Source organism: Antechinus flavipes, chromosome 1 (genome assembly GCF_016432865.1).
Source record: "Antechinus flavipes isolate AdamAnt ecotype Samford, QLD, Australia chromosome 1, AdamAnt_v2, whole genome shotgun sequence".
Classification (NCBI taxonomy): Eukaryota; Metazoa; Chordata; class Mammalia; order Dasyuromorphia; family Dasyuridae; genus Antechinus; species Antechinus flavipes.
Window position 1 is genome coordinate 48,329,384 of NC_067398.1, and position 25,228 is coordinate 48,354,611.

Sequence of the window (25,228 nt, forward strand, 5' to 3'; positions counted from 1 at the left end):
CACACACACACACACACACACACACACACACACACACACACACCACCATTGCCTCTTAGCTACTTGCTTATGGTTTGGCATTTTGAGAAGGAAAAGGAAAAAGGGGGGAAGGGATAAACAAAGCCTGAGAAACCAAGACTTCAGGGCCTTTCAAAAGCACAAAGCTCCCTTATTCCAGGGAAGGGACCAAGGCCAATTCGGTTTTGTGGGCCACAGTGTACTTCTGGCTCTCTCCTGCCAAATCGAGGCCCCCCCACCAGCCCCAAGCAGACAGCAGCCTGGGAGTCTTCTGTGAAATGAGGAAAGCAGTCGAGGAAAAATAAAAGGGGGCCAGCCAGAAGCCAAGCTTTTCTGGGAGCCTTGGGAGGGAGGCTTCCAGGCTGAATGGAGCCTGTGAAAGGGGCCTGTGTGGAGCTATCTAACAGGGGAGGTGGTGGCTGGCTGGCTCCACTCACCCTCCCATTGTAAATTCCAGCTGCATGCGGTCATTTCCTGAAACCCAGGCAGGGAGACTTGGCTGCTGTAAATTTTCTTTAAGAGCTTGCCTGGCCACTGATCCTCTCCTATCCTACCCTCACTTCCCTCCTGGGAGACTGAAAATCCGAGGTTCAAAGAATGTTAGAGCTTGAAGGAACTTTGGAGATAATCAGGAGCCAAGGTAGGTCAACTCCCTCATTTGACTGGGGAGAAAACCTGAGGTCATTCTAACGCGCTCCCCTTGCTAGCAGCACAGAAAGGGAGCAACAGTGCCTTGAGTGTTTGGAGGGATAAGTTTTGCCACTAGGGAGCCCTTAACTTCTTTGTAGAATTTTACCACCTTGTATGATATTGTCCAGAGGCAGGTAGGTGGCTCAATGGATACAGTGCTGGGCCTGGAGTCAGGAAGACAAGTTCAAATCCGGCCTCAGACACTTACTAAGCTGTGTCACCCTGGTCAAGTCACTTAACCCTGCGTGCCTCAGTTTCCTCATCTGTAAAATGAGCTGGAGGAGGAAATGGCAGATCATTCCATTATCTTTGCCAAGAAAATTCCATGAATGGTATTGGCGTGCTATGGCCCTCAGGGTCATGAAGACCATGACTCTGTCAACAATTTGCCTTTGTTTCTCTGTTGTACACATTGGATCTCCTAGAACACAAATGCCTAGGAAGAAGGGGAATTTTTATTTTTTTTTTTTGAGTCCTCAGAGTTGAACATAATACCTGGCTCATTGTAGGCACTTAAACAAATTCGTTGAATTCCACCAGTCACCAAGCATTGATTGGGTGCTTTCTTGTGCCAGGCTTTGGGAATACAAAGAATGGGCTCATGTTTTCAAGGATCAGACCTTCTCACATTCCCCTCTTGGCTCTCCTTCTTCCTCTCAGGGCTCAGCTACACAACTCAGCTGTCTGTCCCTGGGGTTTCACCCACTGCCGGAGATCTTCTCATTCTGGCAGTCTGCTCCCATGGTCTCCTTCTCTCACTGGGGAGCTTCTTTGGGAGGGGTCTCTCTTTGGGGGATGGGCCCAGGCCAACTATATTTCCCCTTCCAGCTGTACTTCTTTGGGTACCATGCTCCCCTATCCTCAATCCACAAGGATACTTTCTGCCACCCCAATATCAACTCCCTTTTATGTAAGCTCCTCAAGGGCCCATCTTTCCTTTTGTTTATATTTTATTCCCACCCTTTAGCACGGGCCTGGCACACAATAAGTATTACATTAATGCTGGTTGCCTGTCTACTGAGAAATATATGTGAATGAGCAAATTTAAAAAATTAACCAAAAGATAATGGGGGATGGAAGGGGCAGGAAACACTAGTGACTGAGGAGAGAGATGAATATCAAGAAAAGTCTCATATAAGATGTTGCTTTTGTGCTGAACTTTGAGAGACAAAAGGAATATAAGAGGCTACAGTAAGGAGGAAATGGGGACGGTCATAGGTATAGGGGACAATCAGTACAAAGTTGGGGGGAAAAGAAGATGGAATATCACATGTGAAAATGAAATTGAATGGGATTATTGTGCTGCTCAAATGGGATGATGTATGTGTAGTTTGCATGTAATGGCTCACTGTGTCAAGGAGAGGCTGGCTAGATCTTCCTTCAGCAGGGTTCCGGGGTACTCTGTGGGGCTTGGGACAACTTTTCTGATTTTGTCGTTGTCATTGGCTTGAACTCCACCAGCCATATTATCCTCCATTATTAGGAGTCAGTCACTAGCACCACCCCCTCTCCAGTTTCATTTAATCATTTTATAAAAGCAATTTTTAAACAATTCACTTCAATGATATAACCATACTTCTAAAGTATATTTATCCCTTACCACTTTCTTCAATTCCTACATATTAGTAGGAATTAGTCCCATGTTCATGTCCTTCCTGATGAATCTTTCCGCTGGTCACTCTCAAAGATCTCTGATGTTTCACTGGCGGAGAGCTAGTCTGGACTCTACCAGATTCCTATAGCCTACTCTTCCAACCTGTCAAAATTCCCAAAGTCAGAGGTTTCTTTCCCTTGTCCAAATGCCGTGAGTGATAGATGCCGCGATGCCCCAGAATCAATGAAGTAAAGAGACTGTGGCTAAAACTGACAGGCCTTTTGGGATTCATCCAGAGCTCATCAAAGAGCCTCCCCTTTAACGAGTGGTCACATAGCTGGAATCAATTCAAAAAATTCTACCCATTCTCCAGTCTATCTCTCCTCCACATTCTCATGATTCTCCCAGAAGCAGATCCTTAGTGTCCACCATCTGGAGACACATCATCTCCTCAAATGGCCTTCCAGGTATGTGCCAGATCTACATTACAAACCACGGCAAACTTCAAAGCCTTTTTAAAAAATCAACTTTTCATTATATACTTCAACAACGAAACTGTATGAGGGTGTATTCTGATGAAAGTGGATTTCTTCGACAAAGAGAAGATCTAATTCAGTTTCAATTGATCAATGATGGACAGAAGCAGCTACACCCAAAGAAAGAACACTGGGAAATGAATGTAAACTGTTTGCATTTTTGTTTTTCTTCCTGGGTTATTTTTACCTTCTGAATCCAATTCTTCCTGTGCAACAAGAGAACTGTTCGGTTCTGCACACATATATTGTACTTAGGATATACTGTGACATATTTAATATGTATAGGACTGCTTGCCATCTAGGGGAGGGGGTGGAAGAAAGAGGGGGAAAGTCAAAACAAAAGTGAGTGCAAGGAATAATGTTGTAAAAAATTACCCAGGCATGGGTTCTGTCAATAAAAAGTTATAATTATTTTTTAAAATCATCTTTATTAATATGGTGGGATTCTCTGCAACCTGAGGAGTGCAACAAATGAAAATGCTTGGTAACTCTTATGCTCCAACAGAATCATTTTCTATTAAACTAAACATTTTTGTTCTTTACCTCTTAAGGTTTCTGAGAATCATCTTGATATACTTGTATATATTAATTAAAGAAAGATATGGATCATATAGCTTCATTACTTTAATTTCTCTAAGATTCTCTAATATCTTTCATTCATTCATTAAACATTTAATAAGCATCTACTATGAGCAAAATGTTGCCCTAGATGTCACAAGAGACACACAATTATATTAAATGAAGTCCTTGCCCTTTCAAAATAATATTAACAATAGTAACTGTCATTTATATAGCACCTTTAAGTTTGCACAGAACTTTATATACATATGCATGATCTCATTTAGGAGAAAGAAGTCAAACTCACGTTCTAATAAGTATAAACTACATACTTTTGTAATAATTCTTTTGCTATAGAAAGAAGATTGAACTCACAGTCAAAATGTAGATTAATGACAAGCAGCTAAATCTCTCTGAAATGGAATCTCCTCATCTGTCCATATTGTCAGAAAGTTCATCACATGGAGTATGTCTGGGGATAGATTTCTGTCTTGGCCCATCCCCATAGACCACTTGTACTTTTCTGACCTCTTATTGGATAATATAGAGGAACAATGGCTCCTGGTTGATCCCTTGTTCTCTGTGTTTGGGGTGAGGGTGGAGAAGAATAGGAGGAGCTCCATCAAAAATGGTTGGTGATTGAATCAGGAGGAATCATCCACTCAGAATTTTTTTTCAGTAGGCTTTTAAAAAAAATTAGGCTTTTAAAAGAGAAAACAGAATCCCTCATCCTCTTTAGAGCTGTCACTTTGGACTCCTGGCAGAGAGGATATGTACTGATCTAGTGAGTCTAAAATAAGACCTCAGGTCCCTGGATGCCTCTTTTGCCTATGTTCCTTTTCTTGAGCAAAAACCTAAGTAATGGATATTTCCAGTCTTGATGGCTAATTCATGATTTTAAGGTCTAGACATTAAATAGGTACGCCCTATAACTACACCCTTTTCAGAGGGGATGATCCTGGCCAACAGGCTAAGCCAAGCACATATGACTGACTAGAAGATATGGATCAAGTTGCTCTTTGAACACTACAGATTTGAAGTGAATATAAAGTCCCCAGTTCCACAAGCCTCCTTAGGAACTTTTCCTCAGCATGGGAGAGTATGGTTGAAGTTATGGGTGAGTATACACATAAATTTTTTATGTTGTAAGCATTTCTTTAATCTTAAATAACTGTCTTGTACCTGATATTTATTACTGTGAACATTGAGTAATTTTTCTACAAGGGACCCCAATAAGCCCACTTGGAAAGACATAATCAATATTTAGGTTTTAAAGAGATTCCATGTTCCCTTCCTCACTCCTCCCACAACCACCTCAACCCTCACCCTTGTCCCCCACGTTCCATTGAAATGGAGATATAATGAAGCAGAGAATTCAAGAAAAGCCCAACTTCTCTTCTTTGGGGTCAAGCTCCCTCTGGTACACGTGATTCCAAAGTGTCCTTTGTAGGAAAATCACCTTTAGGGTTGTGGGTGATCTATAAAATGGGATAATAAGATACCACCAAATCAAAGAAATTCCTTTTCAAATGATAAGCAGTCATGTGAACCATTTTCATCCTTATTCTTATTTCCCTGAGGACCAGTTCTGCCATTTACGAGTTGCATGACTTTGGCCAGATCATAAATCCTTGGAGGCCCCAGTTATTCATTGGCAAAATGCAAGAGTTAGACTAAGTAACACCTAAGTTTTCTTCTAGCTTTAAATCTATTATCCTATGTATTATTCAGCACTTAGCACAGTGCCTGGTACACAGTAGGTCTTTAATAAATGTGAATAGGATCGGATTGAATTATTCAATAACCCTGTTGGGCTGGTTGTAGGAAAAGTTGTTAGGGAATAAAAGGGTTTTGTCTTCCTTGGATCAAAGACTTTAAATGTCTGAGGTGCTTGTTGGAAAATAGATCAGACAATGCTGTTCAAAATGGAAAGATTCACCTCAGGCAAAAAGTCACATACTGATCTGAGGAATAAAAACTCAGAGAAGGAAATACAAGTCATATCAGGAATGGTTAACCTTCAGGTTGATCACTTGAACAGATTCTGGTTTAGCTAAAAATAATACCAAATAATCTGGTTTCATCCCTTCTCTAGCTTTATTTCATACTACACTTCTTTGTATATTCTTTATATTAGTCAAATTGAACTTCAGCTGAAGTCCATGTGCCATCTTTCACATCTGTACTTTTGTACAGTCTGTAGCCCCTGCCTACACCCTCCAAAAGTTTTCAAAGATCAGCTCAGATGCCATGTCCTACCAGCCTTCTCAGATTCACCCAATTTAAAGTGCTATTTTCCTCTTCCCAGAATACTTATTCTACATCTCTCCTTTGTCCCAATAATTCCTTATCTCTGCTCATTCTTTTCTGTGAGCATGTTATATATTTCTTCAAGACAGAGACTGAAAGTCTTCTCTCGGTCCTAAGGGCCTGAACAAATGATAAATACTGGCAGCCTTTTTCCAGAGTTCAGTCTAAGAAAGACAAAACAGTATCAGATTGTATGCCTGTTTTATTTCTCACAAACTGGCAGCATGTGTACAGAGTGCAGATTGAATTGAGTTTGCAAAAGAGTTGCAAGAGGGACTACAAAACTATAAAAAGCAAGGAAGTGCCCCTAATTCAGGATGTCTGCGCAAGCTTAATATAGTCTTTTGGTTGCTGACACAGCAGGAGGATTTCAGGTTCGTTCAGAGAGCATCACAGAAGATCGTCTGTATGTCAGTCCAGAAGGGCTTAAATCATGTTCTCTTATTGGTCAGTTCAGATTTTCAGCCTTCCTGGAGGGATGAGGGATTCAAGCGGGTCCCACAGTACTTCTCATAAACGTTTGATGAATGAATGAATGAACAATAGATTAAATGCTAGCTCTCCCTCTAAAAGGAAGGAAAAGAAAGAAATATTACTTAAGCACAAGAAGATTAAAATGAATTTTTTTTTTACAATCGGCTGCTGTAGCTTTCCAACAGAGACTTATGCACTAGAAATATAGTAAAGGATCTCATCTAGGAAATGTATAAACAGAAAAAGAGAAAAACCAACAAGAAAAAAAGGCATTGTGATATCCTGTTATTTTTAAAATGTAAGAAAGATCTAGAGGAAAGTTTCTAAGTCATTTTTTAAAATATTTTATTTTATTTTATAATAACTTTATATTGACAGAATCCATGCCAGGGTAATTTTTTTACAACATTATCCCTTGTACTCATTTCTGTTCTGATTTTTCCCCTCCCTCCCTTCACCCCCTCCCCTAGATGGCAAGCAGTCCTATATATATTAGATGTGTTGCAGTATATCCTAGATACAATATATGTTTGCAGAACAGAACAGTTCTCTTGTTGCACAGGGAGAATTGGATTCAGAAGGTAAAAATAACCCGGGAAGAAAAACAAAAATGCAGATAGTTCACATTCATTTCCGTGTTCTTTCTTTGGGTGTAGCTGCTTCTGTCCATCATTTATCAATTGAAACTCAATTAGGTCTCTTTGTCAAAGAAATCCACTTCCACCAGAATACATCCTCATACAATATCGTTGTCAAAGTGTATAATGATCTCCTGGTTCTGCTCATTTCACTTAGCATCAGTTCATGTAAGTCTTGCTAGTCCTCTCTGTATTCATCCTGCTGGTCATTCCTTACAGAACAATAATATTCCATAATGTTCATATACCACAATTTACTCAACCATTCTCCAATTGATGGGCATCCATTCATTTTCCAGCTTCAAGCCTCTACAAACAGGGCTGCCACAAACATTTTGGCACATACAGGTCCCTTTCCCTTCTTTAGTATTTCTTTGGGATATAAGCCCAGTAGAAACACTGCTGGATCAAAGGGTATGCACAATTTGATAACTTTTGGGGCATAATTCCAGATTGTTCTCCAGAATGGTTGGATACGTTCACAACTCCACCAACAATGCATCAGTGTCCCAGTTTTCCCGCATCCCCTCCAACATTCATCATTATTTTTTCCTGTCATCTTAGTCAATCTGACAGGTGTGTAGTGGTATCTCAGAGTTGTCTTAATTTGCATTTCTCTGATCAATAATGATTTGGAACACTCTTTCATATGAGTGGTAATCGTTTCCTTGTAGCAATAAAAATCAAGTATTCACTGAAGCATAGAAGTAAGGATTGAATATAAATTGGAATGTTCACCAATGGAAATATTTTGGAAGAAGGTATAATGCAATGGCTGATGTCAGACTAAGGTGAGGACAAAGCAAAAAAAAAAAAATCAAGACCATAGGATTTAGATCCAGAAAAGATCTTAAAAATTATCAAATCCAGTCTTATATTTTACAATTTAAAAAAAAAAGAATATCTCATTTGATCCTGACTACTGAAATTCCTCTATTTGAAGGCACCAGAAGTATAGATAGCTTATTTGATTGGCCAATCACCCTGTTGCTTTCTTGTCTCAATCAAACAAGTTTTTATCTCATAAAAAAAAATCACAGGACATAGTCAAATCTCATTACACTTTAAAACTGCATCATGAATTATCACATCAGCTGAGCTGGCTTTGGGGAAGTAGCCTCAGAGAAGGAGCTACACAGGCAAGGAATTGAATCTGGGCAGTTGGAACTAAAAGTCAAAGAAGAATTAATAACTGGATGGAAGAAGTAAGCAATCAATCAAAAAATCACAAGTAGATTCAATGGGCACAATATGTTGCAGATCTGGAGATGCCTGTGAATTGAGAAAATGGCTGGATGAATTGTGATCTATAAATGTAAGGAAGTAAATATTGGAGGAATGAGGTGCAAGGAACATAAGTTCCTTGGATCAAGTTAGAACATTTGTCTTGCTGGCAAGCATACGCCTAGAGGATTCATCCTCTAAAGGAGTAAGGAATCAAATTAAAACTTGCAGTAAAGGGGATTCAGGAGATAAGAAATCAAATATTTGTGGAAGTCAATCATAGGGACTCAGATCTGCATATTCTGGGCACTGGGGTTTGGGTCAGTTTTTAATGATCAAATATCTCCCCCTACCACTGTTTCTGCTGATCTTCAGAAGCCATGAAGGTGACTGAGCCCAGATGCCTTAAAGCACATACTGGATCTTACTCATCTTTGTAAACACTACCACAGGCTTACACAGAAGGTGTCCACTAATTAAGGAATGAAGGAAGAAATGAACTATAATAATGATAAAGACAAGAAGAGGTTGTCAGGAAAGACAGGGAATCAGCAGAACTGGGATGAGGAAGACAGGATCACAAAAACTTGAGACATCATTGATCACAGATGTGATTTGAGAGTTTCCTTTGATACTTTCTATTAGGAAGAACTGGGATTTAGTAGTCCAAAAATATAAGAAAGGAAATATGAGAGATTATAGGTGTCAAGAAATCCTGATACTGGTAGAAATAGAGGTAGAAAAGATAAAGGAAAGTCCCAAGAGTTAAACTGATTTTGTACAAAATTTTGTACATAGCAAAATTCCATGCTGGGAAGGACACTCCAGGTTGCAGTCATATGACACCTCCAAGAGAAGATAATTCTGAAAGAATAGAAAAGATAATAGGAGATACTATTTTTCAAAATTATCAAGAAGATATCAGTAATGACCAACACATATAGAAATATACATATATACATACACATATGTACATACAAACATACACATATATAATTGTACATATCAGAAGTTTTCAAAGATCCCAAGATATTCCCTGCTGCAAAAATCCATATTCTGAATACTTTTCTTCTTTCATTAATGCTCTATGGCTGAAAATTATAAGATATAAGAAAAATCAATTGCAAATTGCCTAAAGATCAATAAAAAGATGTCAGCGATATAAGTAGCATATAATATATTTCTTACTGGTGACAGCTGATATAAGTAGCATATAATATATGTTTACTGGTAACAATTTTAATGTGAAAAGTAGAATAAAAGACATTATCTTTCCATTAAGGACAAAAAAGGAGATGAGCCAATTCTGTGAAGACAGGAAAAAATGACAGATACGCAACCAAGTGAGAGACTGCTATCCCGGGTGTCTTAGGATGAAATCAGCTCTTCATTGGGTGGATCCTCAGTGCATAATTTGTTGAAAGACAGGAACAAGAAACTGTCAAGATCAGAAAGCATGAGTGGGGTTCTTTCTGCACCAGTGAAGGGGATGCCATACTGATGAGATCATATATCCTTTAAAGTATTGGATTATAAAAATGTGGGGACAGATATAAAAGTTAACAGCACAATAAGACTGTATAGAATAACAGAAGGGGCAATAAGCTCTGGGGGAACCTCGTAACAATCTTCTTATCTATTCAATTTAGAAGCAGTAAGGCATAATGGATAGAGAAAAGGCCTGAGGTCAAAAAGACTTCGTGTCAAATACCATCTCTGATTCTTATTAGCAGTGTGACCATGAGCAAGTCACGTCATTTGTGAGCCTCAGTTCCCTCATCTATAAAAGGGGGAGAGTAATAGCACCTTCCACCTCTGGTTGTTGTGAAGATCAAAGGAGCTCATAGTTGGAAAATACTTTAGTATATAAATTCTAGCTAGCTGGCTGACAGTAGCTTCCTCCTGCACTTGTTGTGGGGCACGTTGTACTAGATGTCTCTGGGGAAACACAAGCCAACTATGTTTCCTTTCACATTGTGTCCAGGAAAACAAAGAAGAAGTCATGGAAAGCTCATGCAATTTGTAGTAGTTTCCTTCCCCAGCATCTAGAAGAGGGAATAATAACCAGTCCACTCACACCTCCCAGTAGGGAAAGGGATTTACTCTTTGATGCTCTCTGTAAACAAGCCAGCCAAATTATCTAAGCAAATATACTAGAATATAAACATCTAAATCAGTTTAAGAAACTCTCTAAATTTTTTAAACTCACAACCCCTTTTTGTCCAAGAAAATTTCACATAACCCTGGGTATAAAGGAATATAAAATAGGTATGATAATCAAACATTTGCTGATAATAAATTATAATTTTGTGACTCCCCATATTCAGCTACATGACTCCGTGGGGGGGGCACAATCCACAATTTAAGACAATCTAAATGATTGCCTAAGCATCAGTGCAGTCAGGAATGATGACAAAGTCTCCATGAGAATGCCTTTGCTCCAGTAGGTGGGAACTTCTCTTTGGGAGCTCTTTAGGGGCCATTTAGTTTTAATACCTAACACTGACAAAGCACTTTGTAGTTTACTAAGGACTAAACATATCAACCCAGGTCATCTGTATAGAAACTCTATAAGATGTTCTTATAATTCCTAATTTTCAGATGTGGAAACTGAGGCTTATTTGCTCAGGATCACATGGTAAATAGCTGAAGTTGGATGTGAATTATTATCTTGATCCAAGCTGAGAATTCTCTCCACTATTGTAAAGGGCAGAACTCTGGAGAAGTATACTTGAAAGAAGGTATTAACTCAGTGGAATTGATAAGACAATGATTATCTAGTTTATTTTGTATCCTGCTACTTTGCTAAAATTATGAATTATTTCTAATAGCTTTTTAGTAGAATCTCTGGGGTTTTCTAGGTATACCATCATATCATCTGCAAAGAGTGATAGTTTGGTTTCCTCATTGCCTACTCTAATTCCTTTAATCTCTTTCTCGACTCTTATTGCAGAGGCTAGTGTTTCTAATACAATATTGAATAATAATGGTGATAGTGGGCAACCTTGCTTCACTCCAGATCTTACTGGGAAAGGTTCCAGTTTTTCCCCATTGCATATGATGCTTACTGAAGGTTTTAAATATATGCTCCTAACTATTTTAAGGAAAAGTCCTCTTATTCCTATGCTCTCAAGTGTTTTTATTAGGAATGGCTGTTGGATTTTATCAAATGCTTTTTCTGCATCTATTGAGATGATCATATGGTTTTTGTTTGGTTGGTTGTTGATATAGTCAATTATGTTAATAGTTTTCCTAATATTGAACCAGCCCTGCATTCCTGGTATAAATCCTACTTGGTCATAGTGTATTATCCTGGGGATGATTTTCTGTAATCTTTTTGCTAATATTTTATTTAAGATTTTAGCATCAATATTCATTTGGGAGATTGGTCTATAATTTTCTTTCTCTGTTTTCAGCCTACCTGGTTTAGGTATCAGTACCATATCTGTGTCATAAAAGGAGTTTGGTAGGACTCCTTCAATCCCTACTTCTTCAAATAGTTTATTTAGCATTGGAGTTAATTGATCTTTAAATGTTTGATAGAATTCAGATGTAAATCCATCTGGTCCTGGGGATTTTTTCTTAGGGAGTTGATTGATAGTTTGTTCTATTTCTTTTTCTGAGATAGGAGTGTTTAGGATATTTACTTCTTCCTCTGTTAGTTTAGGCAAGCTATATTTTTGGAAGTATTCTTCTATTTCATTTAAGTTGTCGAATTTATTGGCGTAAAGTTGGGCAAAGTAACTCCTAATTATTGCTCTAATTTCCTCTTCGTTAGTGGTGAGTTCTCCCTTTTCATTTTTAAGACTAACAATTTGATTTTCCTCTTTCCTTTTTTTAATCAGATTTACTAAGGGTTTGTCTATTTTGTTGGTTTTTTCATAGAACCAACTCTTAGTTTTATTAATTAATTCAATAGTTTTTTTACTTTCAATTTTATTGATCTCTCCTTTTATTTTTTGAATTTCAAGTTTAGTGTTTGATTGGGGGTTTTTAATTTTTTCCTTTTCTAGCATTTTTAGTTGCAAGCCCAATTCATTGACCTTCTCTTTCTCTATTTTATACAAATAGGCCTCTAGAGATATGAGATTTCCTCTTATTACCACTTTGGCTGCATCCCATATATTTTGGTATGATGTCTCTATTTATCGTTTTCTTGGATGAAGTTATTAATTATGTCTATAATTTGCTGTTTCACCCAATCATTCTTTAGTATGAGATTATTTAGTTTCCAATTATTTTTTGGTCTACTTTCCCGTGGCTTTTTATTGAATGTAATTTTCAATGCATCGCGGTCTGAAAAAGATGCATTCACTATTTCTGCCTTACTGCATTTGAGTTTGAGGTTTTTATGTCTTAATATATGGTCAATTTTTGTATAAGTTCCATGAACTGCTGAAAAGAAGGTGTACTCCCTTCTGTCCCCATTACATTTTCTCCAGAGATCTATCATATCTAATTTTTCTAGTATTCTATTTATCTCTTTGACTTCTTTCTTATTTATTTTGTGGTTTGATTTATCTAATTCTGAGAGTGCAAGGTTGAGATCTCCCACTATTATAGTTTTACTGTCTATTTCTTCTTGCAGCTCTCTTAATTTCTCTTTTAAGAATTTAGATGCTACACTACTTGGTGCATATATGTTTAATATAGATACTGCTTCATTATTCATTCTACCCTTTAGCAAGATATAGTGTCCTTCCTTATCTCTTTTGATTAGATCAATTTTTGCTTTAGCTTGATCTGAGATCAGGATGGCGATTATCTAGTTTAGCAAGGTGATTAATAGTTCTCTAGTTCAGTATGATTGATTTAATCTTACAACAAGGTGTTAACTCAATGGAATTAAAATAATGATTCTCTAGTTTACATGTACTTAGTACTTAGTATAATTCTACAAAATTAATGCCTATGATGATGTACTTATAATAGAGTGTATAAGAGTCAACAAGGTCTGGGAGAGAGACATTCCATCTCCCACAGGAGTAGCCTGTCTTTCATTTTTCCACTCAGACCAAGGCCCATCTGAAGGCCCTCCAGAAAGCTAGCCCAGCCCCAGGTGGAGGAGATACTCAAGACTTTGAACTTTATCCCTGACTATTCTCATGGTGATTATTCTTCTGGTCCCAAGACCTCCAGAAAGCTAACCTATACACACCATACAATATAATTATCTCTCTACATTCTAAAACAAGGAAATAAAATATATTGTTTTATAGTCACAACTTCATTCTGGACCTATGATAGTAATGTCTAACCTAATCTTCCATTAGCTTTATTTCCAAATAATTTCTATTTCAAAAAAAAAAAAAAAACAAAGAACAAATTTTGAAAATCCACCTTTAAAGGACAAACGTATGCCCCCCACTAAGGATATTCATAAGAATTTTCTCCCAAAAGAGGATGCTGGTCCTTATCTATTAATTGAGGGGGTTAGAAAATTGTGTTGGACAATCCTATAGATCATGCTAGCTCAATCATGTATGTATGTCTCTATTCTTATATGAATATATATTACCAATATCTATCTATGAAAGGGGATAGAATAATAAACAAAATGCTGAGGGATCATAGTAAATCTTTTGTTGTAGTGAATCTTGTCTCAATGGACCATGCTAACATAGGAGAAAGAGATGTAGATAAAGCTACAAAACAATAGATAATCTCTGTAAGTCATCAATTTAACTTTGCATTATAGTCAGTGATACACAGAACCTTCCTCTTTGCCAATTCATAATTGAATATAATCCAATCCCTTACTAAATGGTAGGATTAGGAAAAATATCCCTTAGTCACTAGGGAGATTCTTAATAGTCCAGCACTGTCGAGGAATTGCCATCTCCTTGAAGCAAACATTGAGCCCAATGATATTGATCACAAACCATTCTTGGCTGTGACCCTTAGCCGCTTCTATAAATCTCAGCTCTGAATCTGCCCCAGTGGGCTAAAGACAATCCTCAAATTATCATGACATCAGGACTTTAGGATTTCTGGGCCTTCCCAATCTTCCTGCAGCTGCCTCTATTCCTTTATACTCTCTTTACTTGCATCCCACCCCTCATTTACAGATAAGGGAACTGAGTTGAGGTCTAAGAAGGTTGAAGGTCTTGCCCAGGTCACCCAAGGGTTTACAGCAGAATTTAAACTCTGTGTTCCTGATACCAGAGCCAGCACTGGGGACATCAAACTCAAGTAGAAAGAGATCCCTGTTGACTGTATACTGAATGAGAAAACCACAAATTAACATTATTGATGTTGTGTTTTAATTTATGCTGATAAACATTTCCCAGTTACATTTCAATCAACACTTAGGAGTTTTGAATGAGTGCCTTTGATATCTGCCTGTGATGACCACGTATTTTAAAATCAGCCGGAATCAGGAATTCAGGTTAAGGGAAAATCCTCGATCTTTATTCTTTGTGGAGATGAAGGGGGATGGCAATAGGAACTGAGAGCAGCCCTGACACGAACCCGGCCAGCCGTCTCTCTGCCTCTCTCTCTCCACCCACCAAAATCATCTCTATGTCATTTCCTATACAACACATCAAAACTTGCACAAAGAATGGGCAGAGCCATTCTTTCTCCAAGCATATATTAATAGAGTATCGTCCAATTGCCATTTAACCTCACATGCTTGGGACCTCAATGCATCAACTCGAGCTTCAGCCCATTACATCTGCCCTACACTTATACTATTCACTGCCTCAACTCAGTGACTTACATTGAGACAATCATAGGCATAAAGCATTAATTCTGCATGCCATTTAAAAGAAATGTCACAATATTTCCTCAAAATTCTCAAAAGAAAATGTTAATTTACTTTAATTTTTAAAAATAACTTATTATAAAAATTTTTCAAAGTACCAGAATGGTAAGAGTGCTGTAGTTGGGGATCAACAGAGACCTAGATTAATATCCTGAGTCAAATAGATCAGTGTCCATGGACAAGTAATTAAGTGACTTTGAGCCTTGATTTCCTCCTCTATAACAACACTGGTGGCACTTCTCTTGCCTAACTGTGGCATAAGTAATGTAAAGAGTATTCATTAGACTGCAAGGGGCTATATAAATTTTAGCTAATATTTTAAGAATGGAGAATGTCAAGGAAGAAAACAATAATAAAGCATCAGAATTCCCAAGCGATCAGGAAACATTGGGATAAAATTATAGAATTCTATTTTAAAAACAAAAAAAACTACAAAAACATATTCCTGCTATTATGAGAAGAAGAAAATAATATCTTTCAACTCCCCATCTCAACAGGTCAGCCAGCCTTATTCCTTTTTCAAGGCTATCTCCACTGTTCCCACTTTGGCTTTCCGTCCTCTCTGGTTCTCATATTTCTTGGCCCATTTCCTTTACTGATTCCAATCACTTGACCCCCTCTAATTGCTTTTTCTCTTTTCTCTGATACTTTTCGCTTTCCTTTTTTACCTCCTCTGACACACAAATGGCATAGCAGGGACTCACATGACTCTTCTCCATTTCTCTGATATTTAACACAAAGAAAGAGTTTCTCTCTCAACCAGGATTGGATTACCCAACAATTCCACATTTCCTCTGTTTCTCACAGATGTGGATATTGGGCTCCCTCCAAGCAGCCATTCTGTGATAAAGGAGAAAAAAGCAAATAAAGTCATGTAAGAGTAGGAGAAGAATTGGTGTGGAGAGAAGAGAAATCCACTGAGTCTGTTTTTAATGAGCACCCAATGCATATTCTTCAGCTGGTAATAGTCACAGCTGGAGCTTAAAGGTGCAGTGGACTGAAGTACACTTGTAGAAACAAGAAAAAAAATGATTAGAAACTACCAGCTGTTGATAGGAAATTGTGACAAGCTATAATTCTGTAGTATCACTATTTTGAAAGAGAAAAAATAGAGTTTGTTTGGGTTTTTTAAAGCAATTATATAGTCATCCATTCATTCCACAAAAACAGAGGTGGTATTTCTCTTGAAAACACTCACTTTATTAAATTACAGAGCTCATTTGCTCACTGTGGGCAGTGGGCCTAAAGATTTCAATTTCATGTCTTCTTTTTGCACTAGGATGACCAAAGCAACCTCATTTGAGCCCTACTGCTTAATCTAATCTTTGGAATCACAAAACCTCAGAAACTATCAACTAAGCTTGTACTTGAACAAGGATCTCCTATAAGCCACATTATTATTTCAAAAGAAACAGAACAAGTTTTTAAGAAGATGAAGTAGTAGTAGTAGTAGCAGCAGCAACTAGCATTTATATAGCACCTACAATGTGCCAAGCACTGTGCTAAGGGCTTTACAACTATCTCATTTTTAATGTTTTAATGTTATTATCTAAGCCTCAAAAAGCACAGACATGGAAGATTCAAACAGGAGCAATAATAATAACTAAAACTTAATGACACTTACTATGCTATGTTATTATACTATGTTTAAAAAAAAAAAGTTCACCCTTCTCTTTGACTTCTCTCAGAACCTCCATTTTCCATTCTCTTACATTCCTAACCTCCCATCTCCATGATCTAGCCTAGTACCCAAGAGGGCAAGGTAGCAGGTAGAAGTAAACTAACTGAATAAGGAGAGGTAGAATAAATATGATGAGAAACATAGTGAGGAAAAATAAGATGGAGGGAAATACACAACAAGTCATTATAATTTTGAGTGTGAATGGGTTGAATTTACCCATAAAATAGAAACAAATAGCAGAATCAGTTAAAAATTTGAATTTAACAATATGTCAGGAAACACAATAAAAATGAGAAAAATACACCAAGTTAAAATAAAAGCCTAAAATAGAATTTACTACGTAAAAAAAAAAAAAAAAAAAAAAAAAAAACAGGAGTAGCAGTCATGCTCTCAAAGTCAAGGCTAAAGTAGATTTAATTGGGGCAGCTAGGTGATGCAGTGAATAGACCACCAGGCCTGAATTCAAGAGGATCTGAGTTCAAATCTGGCTTCAGACACTTAACATTTCCTAGTTGTGTGACCTTGGGCAAGTCACTTAACCTCAATTGCCTCAGCAAAAAAAAATTAAAATAAAGTAGATTTAATTAAGAGAGAAAAATAGGGAAACTATATTATGTGTCACCAGTATTATTCAATATTGTTTATGTCTCATTTCTCAAATATATAAGAACTTTGTCAAATTTATAAGAATTCAAGTCATACCCCAATTGATAGATGGTCACACAATATAAACAAGCAGTTTTTCAATGAAAAAATCAAATCTATATATAATCATATAAAATGTTCTAAATCATTATTGATTAGGGAAACTTAATTAAAACAATGTTGAGATAACATCCTATGAATGTGAGAAATAATTCATTTGATCCCTACTCTATTCCAATTAGTAGTAATCAATTTGATAGAATCATATCAAAGTTCTGTATATAAGGCCACAACTGTGAGCTGCAGATTCTAAGTTTACTTGCTTGATTATAGGAAGTTAACTAATGGCCTTCCACCTTTGTTTTTCCTTGTCATGGTAACTAAGCCCAATGTGACAGAGGTGACTCAACTACATGGAAAGTCCCCCAAAATATGTTTGTACTTCTGGACCAATCACTTGTCCAATAGAAGCAGGTGACCATCTTATGACCACTTAAGTCACTGACTGTGATAGCTTAGAGCATTTCCTCTAGCCTAATCTGAGGAAAAGTCTGTCCATCTGGTATAAAGATATTCCTTGCTTCACCTAACATGTTATTGTGTCCTGCTTTCTAGAGCCCCCATGCCAGGGTGATTAAAACATACCATCTTAGTGGAAGAGTGATGAGGTGAGACACCCAAGGATGGTGGAAATATAGGGTCCATTTATTCCAAGGTCTTACCCCTTTATATGCCCTCATACCCTTATGTAACAAAAACAACATTGGGCATGCACTAAGTATATACTGCACGTGGAACCACATAAACAATTTGCTATTGTGTGTAGATGACTCTTTGCCACCTGGTATCGCTCTGCTTTAATTACAACACAAGTTGTCACCACCACCACTCACTTCTCAGGAAGACCGAGAGCCCTTGGGGGAGATGGAGAACCGAACTAGACACTGTCAACAGGTTCCCTCTGGGCTAAAAGGTCTTATACCTCACCCAGAGTTCCCCCACTGTCTGTGGCCCTCTACACTTGTGACCCTGCTGACATATTATTTTGCTTATCTTAGCTTATGCTTCATATATCAATTGATGGAATTATTCTGTATTTGGTATAGCTGTTCTTGAATGTCTGGCCATCTAGCCCATGAAGTAGGGCCTTGGAAAGAGGAGCCTCTCCGATCATGAGAAAGATCTGAGGTCCACTTCATTGGAGGGGATCACAGACCCTTTAATAAAGTGCCTTTGGCTCAGAGCTCTGCCTAAATCTCTTTTATTATAGGTGAGAAAATGTTAATTCCCACAAATCTACTGGATCAGCTAAAATGATAGATGCCCTTCAGCTGAGGAAAATCTAAACAACCATGTATATGGTTGTGGTGGAATACTACTGTGATAAAAGAAACAATGAGCTAGCTAATTTAGAAAAACATGGAAAGATTTGGATCTGTGAAAGAAGATGCTATCCACTTCCAGAAAAAGAACTCACAAACAGAAATATGCATAGTATGGTCTTACATATATGTATTTATACATATACATATGTATGTTTATAAATATGTGCATATGTGTATGTGTGTGTGTGTTTAATTGTAGCCTTCTCTGTGTTGGATAGGGAGGGGAAAGAGGAAAAAATACAATAAAAAGTGCACAGCAAAGAACAAAAGAAAACCTAGAAAAAAAAAAAACTCACAGAAAGCTGGGTAGCTTTGGAAACAATGTGTAGTCTTTATCACATAAGTTTTCTTAAAATGAGAATGTATTGTTTTATATTGAATCCTCACTTATGTTCTACTATGTTCATGGAAAGGATTTTTTTTGTTCTTTTCTCATTTTGTATTTAAGTTTAAGATGAAAAAGAAAATTAAAGAATTTTAAATTAAAAAGTAAGAATTAAAAAAAAAGAAAATTATAGACCAATTTCATTACCATTCATTCTGAATATAGATACAAAATCCAAAATAAATTACTAGCTAGGAGACTATAACAATATATCACAAAGATTATACATTGTGACCAAGTGCTATTTATGCCAGGAATGTAGAGATGGTTTAACATAAGGAAAACTATTAACATAATTGATTATACTGATAACAAAAATAACAAAAATCATATGATTATATCAATAGATGCACCTGAAAAAGCTTGTTATAATTTTAAGAAGAAATTCATATATACATTTTTATGAGTTTTTTAAGTTTCTTTTTTTTATAGGAATGAGATATTCAGCAAACATTATTTGTAATGGGAATAAGCAAAAAGTCTTTCCAATAAGATCAGGAGAGAAACAACAATGCCCACTAGCAATAATATTATTCAGTGTTATATTAGAAACACTAGCAATAGCAATAGAAGAAGAAAAGAAAGTGAAAGAATCAGAATGGGCATTGAGGCTATAAAACTATTTCTTTCTCTAGTTTATATGATAATTTATTTGGAAGATCCTAGAATTTATCTAAAAAGTTAGTTGAAACAATAATTTTAGTAAAATAGCAGGATATAAAATAAATACACATAAATTATCAGCATTTCTATATATCTATCACCAACAAAATCCTGCAAGAAGAGATTAAGAAAGACTCCATTTACTACAACCATAGACTATGGTCATGAGAATACATGAGAATATACCTGCCAAGAAAAGCCCAGGAACTATATAAACATAACTACAAAACATTTTTTTTGTACAAATAAAGTCAGATTTGAAAAATTGGAGAAATATTTATTGTTCGTGGATGGGCAGAGCCAATATAATAAAAATGATAATTCTACCTAATTTACTATTCTAATGCATGTCAACTAAATTAGCAAAAAATATTTTTACTGAGCTAGAAAAAATAACAAAATTTACATGGAAGAACAAAAGATCAAGAATATCAAAGAAATTAATGAAAAAATGTAAAAAAAAAAAAAAAAAAGGGAGGCTTAGCAGTACCAGATCTTAAATTATATTAAGGAAATAATTATATCTGGTATATTATTTCTGGGACTTGATAAGAAATAGAATGTTAAACCAGTGGAATAAACATATAATACACAATAGTAAAGGATTATATTAAAGGTCCATTTGACAAATGTAAAGCTTTGAGCTTTATGATAAGAATTCACTATTTGTGGGAAATGAATATAAACTACTTGCATGTTTGTTTTTCTTCCCAGGTTATTTATACCTTCTGAATCCAATTCTCCCTGTGCAACAAGAAAACTGTTTGGTTCTGCACACATATATTGTATCTAGGATATACTATAACCTATTCAACATGTAAAGGACTGCTTGCCATCTGGGGGAGGGGGTAGAGGGAGGGAGAGGAAAAATCGGAACAGAAGTGAGTGCAAGGGATAATGCTGTAAAAAATTACCCTGGCATGGATTCTGTCAATAAAAAGTTATTTAAAAAAAAATTAAGAATTCACTATTTGGTTTTTAAAAAGTCGGGGAAACTGGAAAGCAGGCTGGCAGAAACTAAATATAGACTAATATCTATTTACCAAGATAAGGTCAAAAATGGATTTGTGACCTAAATACATAGAGAGATATCATAAGCAAAAGAATATGGAATATATTTCCTATTGAACTTGTGGATAGGAAAAGAATTTACAATAAATAAGAAATAGAAAGTATTGTGAAATGCAAAATGGATAATTTTAATTACATTAAATTAAAAAGGTTTTGCACAAATAAAATCAATATAGCAAGATTAGAATGAAAGCAGAATATTGGAGTTGGGAAACAAATTTTATAGACAGTTTCTTGGATAAAGGTTTCAAATATATAGAGAACTTTGTCATATTTATAAGAATATAAGTCATTCTCCCAAATCATAAATTATCAAAGGATATGAACAAACAGTTTTTGGATGGAGATATCAAAGTTATCTATAGTCTTATGAAAAAATGCTCTAAATCACTATTGAGTAGAGAAATGCACATTAAAACAACTTTAAGATATTTCACATCTATCAAATGATAGAAGGGAAAAATGACAAATGTTGGAGAGTATGTGGAAAAATTGGGACACTAATACACTTTTGATAAAACTGAAATGATCTAATTATTTGGGGAAATAATCTAGAATTATGTCCAAAGAGTTTTTAAAAAAAAGTGTTTATGCTGTCTTAGCAATATCACAATTAGGCCTGTCTTCCAAAATGATTAAGGAAAAAGGAAAAGAAGTTATATGTTTGGGACAGCTAGATGGGTAGAGCACCAGCCCTGAAGTCAGAAGGACCGGAGTTCAAATCTGACCTCAGTCACTTAACACTTCCTGGCTGTGTGACCTTGGGCAAGTCACTTAACCCCAATTGTCTTAGCAAAAAAGAAAAAAGAAAGAAAGAAAGAAAAATGAAAAGAAGTTATATGCTCTAAAATATTCATAGAAGCCCTCTTTGTGTAGCAAAGAACTGGAAATTGAGGATATGCCCATCAATTGGGAAATAGCTATACAAATTATGGTATAAGAAATGATGAACAGAATGATTTTAGAAAAATGTGAAAAGATTTGCATGAATGAGTAGGACCAAGAAAATGTTGTATACAGTAATAGCAAAATTGTTTGAAGAATAACTGACTAAGCTATTCTGAATATTATAAATATTCAAATCAACCACAAAGGACTATGAAGGAAGTATATACACATATACATACATACACATTTATATATGTATGTAGAAACACATTTATACATATATAATATGTGAGTGAGAAATGATAGCTTTCTCAAGTGGGAAATGGGGAGAGAGAGATGGAGATCATTTGGAACTTAAAATGTAATTTAAAAATTAAATTAATTTTTTTTAATGTATGAGTCACAGTCCTCGCTAGAAAGGCGGTGGGGAACAATGGGAAATTTGGGGGGAGAAGAGACAATTTAGAATAGCTGCCATGGTGAATGGGATAAGAAACCAATTGGTAGATGCAGACAGATGTACAAATATAGAAGTTTAAAAAAAAAAAAAAAAAGGATAGTGAGAAAATATAACCGGCAATAGGACAAAGGTTTTAAAAGCAACAGACAAGGGAAAATTTGAAATAATTCATCAAGGTATCAAGATTAGGAAATGTAGAGTGTAGTCAGATCATTTGTTATGGTCTAAGATATTACTGAGGGATTAGAGGTTATGATGAAGAAGAAGAGCAAGTCTAGAAGGGCAAGGAATAGAAAGACATGGAAAGGTAAAAGATAATGATGAAATAAAGGAAATTTGGAGGTTTTGAACATGAAAGTGGAACATTTAAGTGTAATGTCCAAATCAGAGGTAAATCTTAGAAGTGGAATGAAGGAGTAAGTCCTGAGGACTAAGTATACTGAGGAACTGAGAAGTTATTATCTGAGAGAATATCAGCACATATGTTAAAATCTAGAATGAGGGCAGCATGTGAAGTGAAAAGGGAAGACTGAGCCAGACACTGAATTCAAAGAGAAAGGAGTGAGAATATGAACAGCAGACGATGGACACCAGACTCTGGAGTGGGTGATTGAATTGCATGGACTTCAAAGAAAGGGAAGATTCTGAATGATGGCAGGAGAAGAGTCTAAAAAGTAGCAATAATGAACAAGGAGTATTCTAACTCTCCCACCAGGCTGAGTGAATCAAGAAGGAATGAGGGGAAGTAGATCCAGTACTGGAAAAAGTAGCTGGAAAGGTAGTATTAGTCAGGGGGCTTAATGAATACTAGAAAATATAAGAAAATAAGAAAAAAATAGAGGATATGGTTAAAAAGTAAAAAGGAAGTTTGTTAAATATGGAAAAGGCATTCCAGAAAACCCAGTAAAAGAAGTGGACACAGGGGGTGGGAGGAAGGGTTGAGGTTCATGAGAATGAAGAAGTGAGGTTGGAAAGAAAGCCTTTGTATGGGAAGAGTAACGATGGGAAGGGGAAGACTATGAAGTCTTCATATGAAGGCAGATATTAGAAGGTTCAAGATCAATTCTCCAAGTTTCCACATCACTTCTAGCTACCCAACTTGTGATGTTGCTATTTCATAGGTAATGTTGGAAGCTTACCAGTTTTGTTTCTGGCCAAGAGGGTGCTGTGTTCTGGGCTCAACTCCAAGCCTGATAGTATTGAGCAGGTCTGCTTTGTATTTGGCCAGGTGTTTACAAGCCTAGAAGCCTAGCAAGGAGGTCAAAAATGAGTCTGTGTTAACAATAAGAAAAATGCAAATTAAAACAACTTTGAGATTTTATGTTATACTCATCTGATTGGCAAAATTGATTTAAAAAAAAAGGAAAAACAACAAATGCTTAAAGGGGCTATGGGAAAGCATTAATATATTGGTGGTAGAGCTGTAAACTGGTCTAGCCATTATGGAAAGCAATTTAAAGCTATACACCAAAAACTATTAAACCATGAGTATCCTTTGACCCAGCAATATTGCTACTACCATTAAACCTCAAAGAGATTAAAGAAGGAGGAAAATAATGCACTTGTGCAAAATTATTTATAATGTCTCTATTTTGGAGGCAAACAATTGGAAACTGAGGAGTGCCCACCAAATGAGGGATAGCTGAACAAGTTATGGTATATGAATGTGGTAGAATGTGCTATAAGGAATGATGTGTATAGTTTTAGAGAAATCTGTGAAGATTTGTATGAACTAATACAGAGCGAAGTGAACAGAAACAGAATAATAATTTATATAATAACAATAATGTTGTAAAGACAAAAACCTTCAAAGACTTGGGAACTCTGATCAGCAAAATGACCAATCACAACGGACTCTTGACAAACCTCCCCTCCTGATAGAGAGATGATAGACCCAAAGTGCATTAAGAGATATTTTTTCTGGACATAGTTATTTAGAAATGTATTTGTTATGTATGTTTTAACAGGAGTTTTGTTTCTCTTGGTTTCTCAAAGTGTATATGTGTGTGTATGTGTGTGTGTGTGTGAGAGAGAGAGAGAGAGAAAGAGAGAGAGAAAGAAAGAGAGAGAGAGAGGAGAGAGAGAGGGAGAGAGAGGGAGAGAGAGAGAGAGAGAGAAAGAGAGAGAGAAGAGAGAGAGAGAGAGAAGAGAGAGAGAGAGAGAGAGAGAGAGAGAGAGAGAAGGAAAAGAGAGGGAAAGAAAGATCTTTTTTTTGGAATATTAAAATTTATTATGTAGAACTTGCTTTTTAAAAATATATAAATTTAATTCTGTATTTAACTTTTATTTTGTTCTTTTTTTAAATAACTTTTTATTGATAGAACTCATGCCAGGGTAATTTTTTACAACATTATCCCTTGCATTCACTTCTGTTCCAATTTTTCCCCTCCCTCCCTCCACCCCCTCCCCCAGATGGCAAGCAATCCTTTACATGTTGAATAGGTTACAGTATATCCTGGATACAATATACGTGTGCAGAACCGAACAGTTTTCTTGTTGCACAGGGAGAATTGAATTCAGAAGGTATAAATAATCTGGGAAGAAAAACAAGAATGCAAGCAGTTTATATTCATTTCCCAGTGTTCTTTCTTTGGGTGTAGTTGCTTCTGCCCATCTTTGATCAATTGAAACTGAATTAGCTCTCTTTATCGAAGAGATCCACTTCCATCAGAATACATCCTTAAACAGTATCATTGTTGAGGTATATAATGATCTCCTGGTTCTGCTCATTTCACTTAGCATCAGTTCATGTAAGTCTCTCCAAGCCTCTCTGTATTCATCCTGCTGGTCATTCCTTACAGAACAATAATATTCCATAACGTTCATATACCACAATTTACTCAACCATTCTCCAATTGATGGGCATCCATTCATTTTCCAGCTTCTAGCCACTACAAACAGGGCTGCCACAAACATTTTGGCACATACAGGTTCCTTTCCCTTCTTTAGTATCTCTTTGGGGTATAAGCCCAGTAGAAACACTGCTGGATCAAAGGGTATGCACAGTTTGATAACTTTTTGAGCATAGTTCCAAATTGCTCTCCAGAATGGCTGGATGTGTTCACAATTCCACCAACAATGTATCAGTGTCCCTGTTTTCCCACATCCCCTCCAACATTCCACATTATCTTTCCCTGTCACTCTAGCCAATCTGACAGGTGTGTAGTGGTATCTCAGAGTTGTCTTAATTTGCATTTCTCTGATTAATAATGATATGGAGCATATTTTCATATGTCTATAAA

General features: G+C 36.4%; 1 long non-coding RNA gene across 1 annotated transcript; it reads left to right on the top strand.

Annotated features, from left to right (window-relative positions):
• The first annotated feature begins 405 nt into the window (after window positions 1-405).
• Window positions 406-24,038, top strand: LOC127551604 (uncharacterized). The gene is made up of 3 exons (XR_007951133.1): window positions 406-658; window positions 9,325-9,385; window positions 20,282-24,038. It is a non-coding gene; the product is annotated as an uncharacterized LOC127551604 (long non-coding RNA).
• The last annotated feature ends 1,190 nt before the right edge of the window (window positions 24,039-25,228 follow it).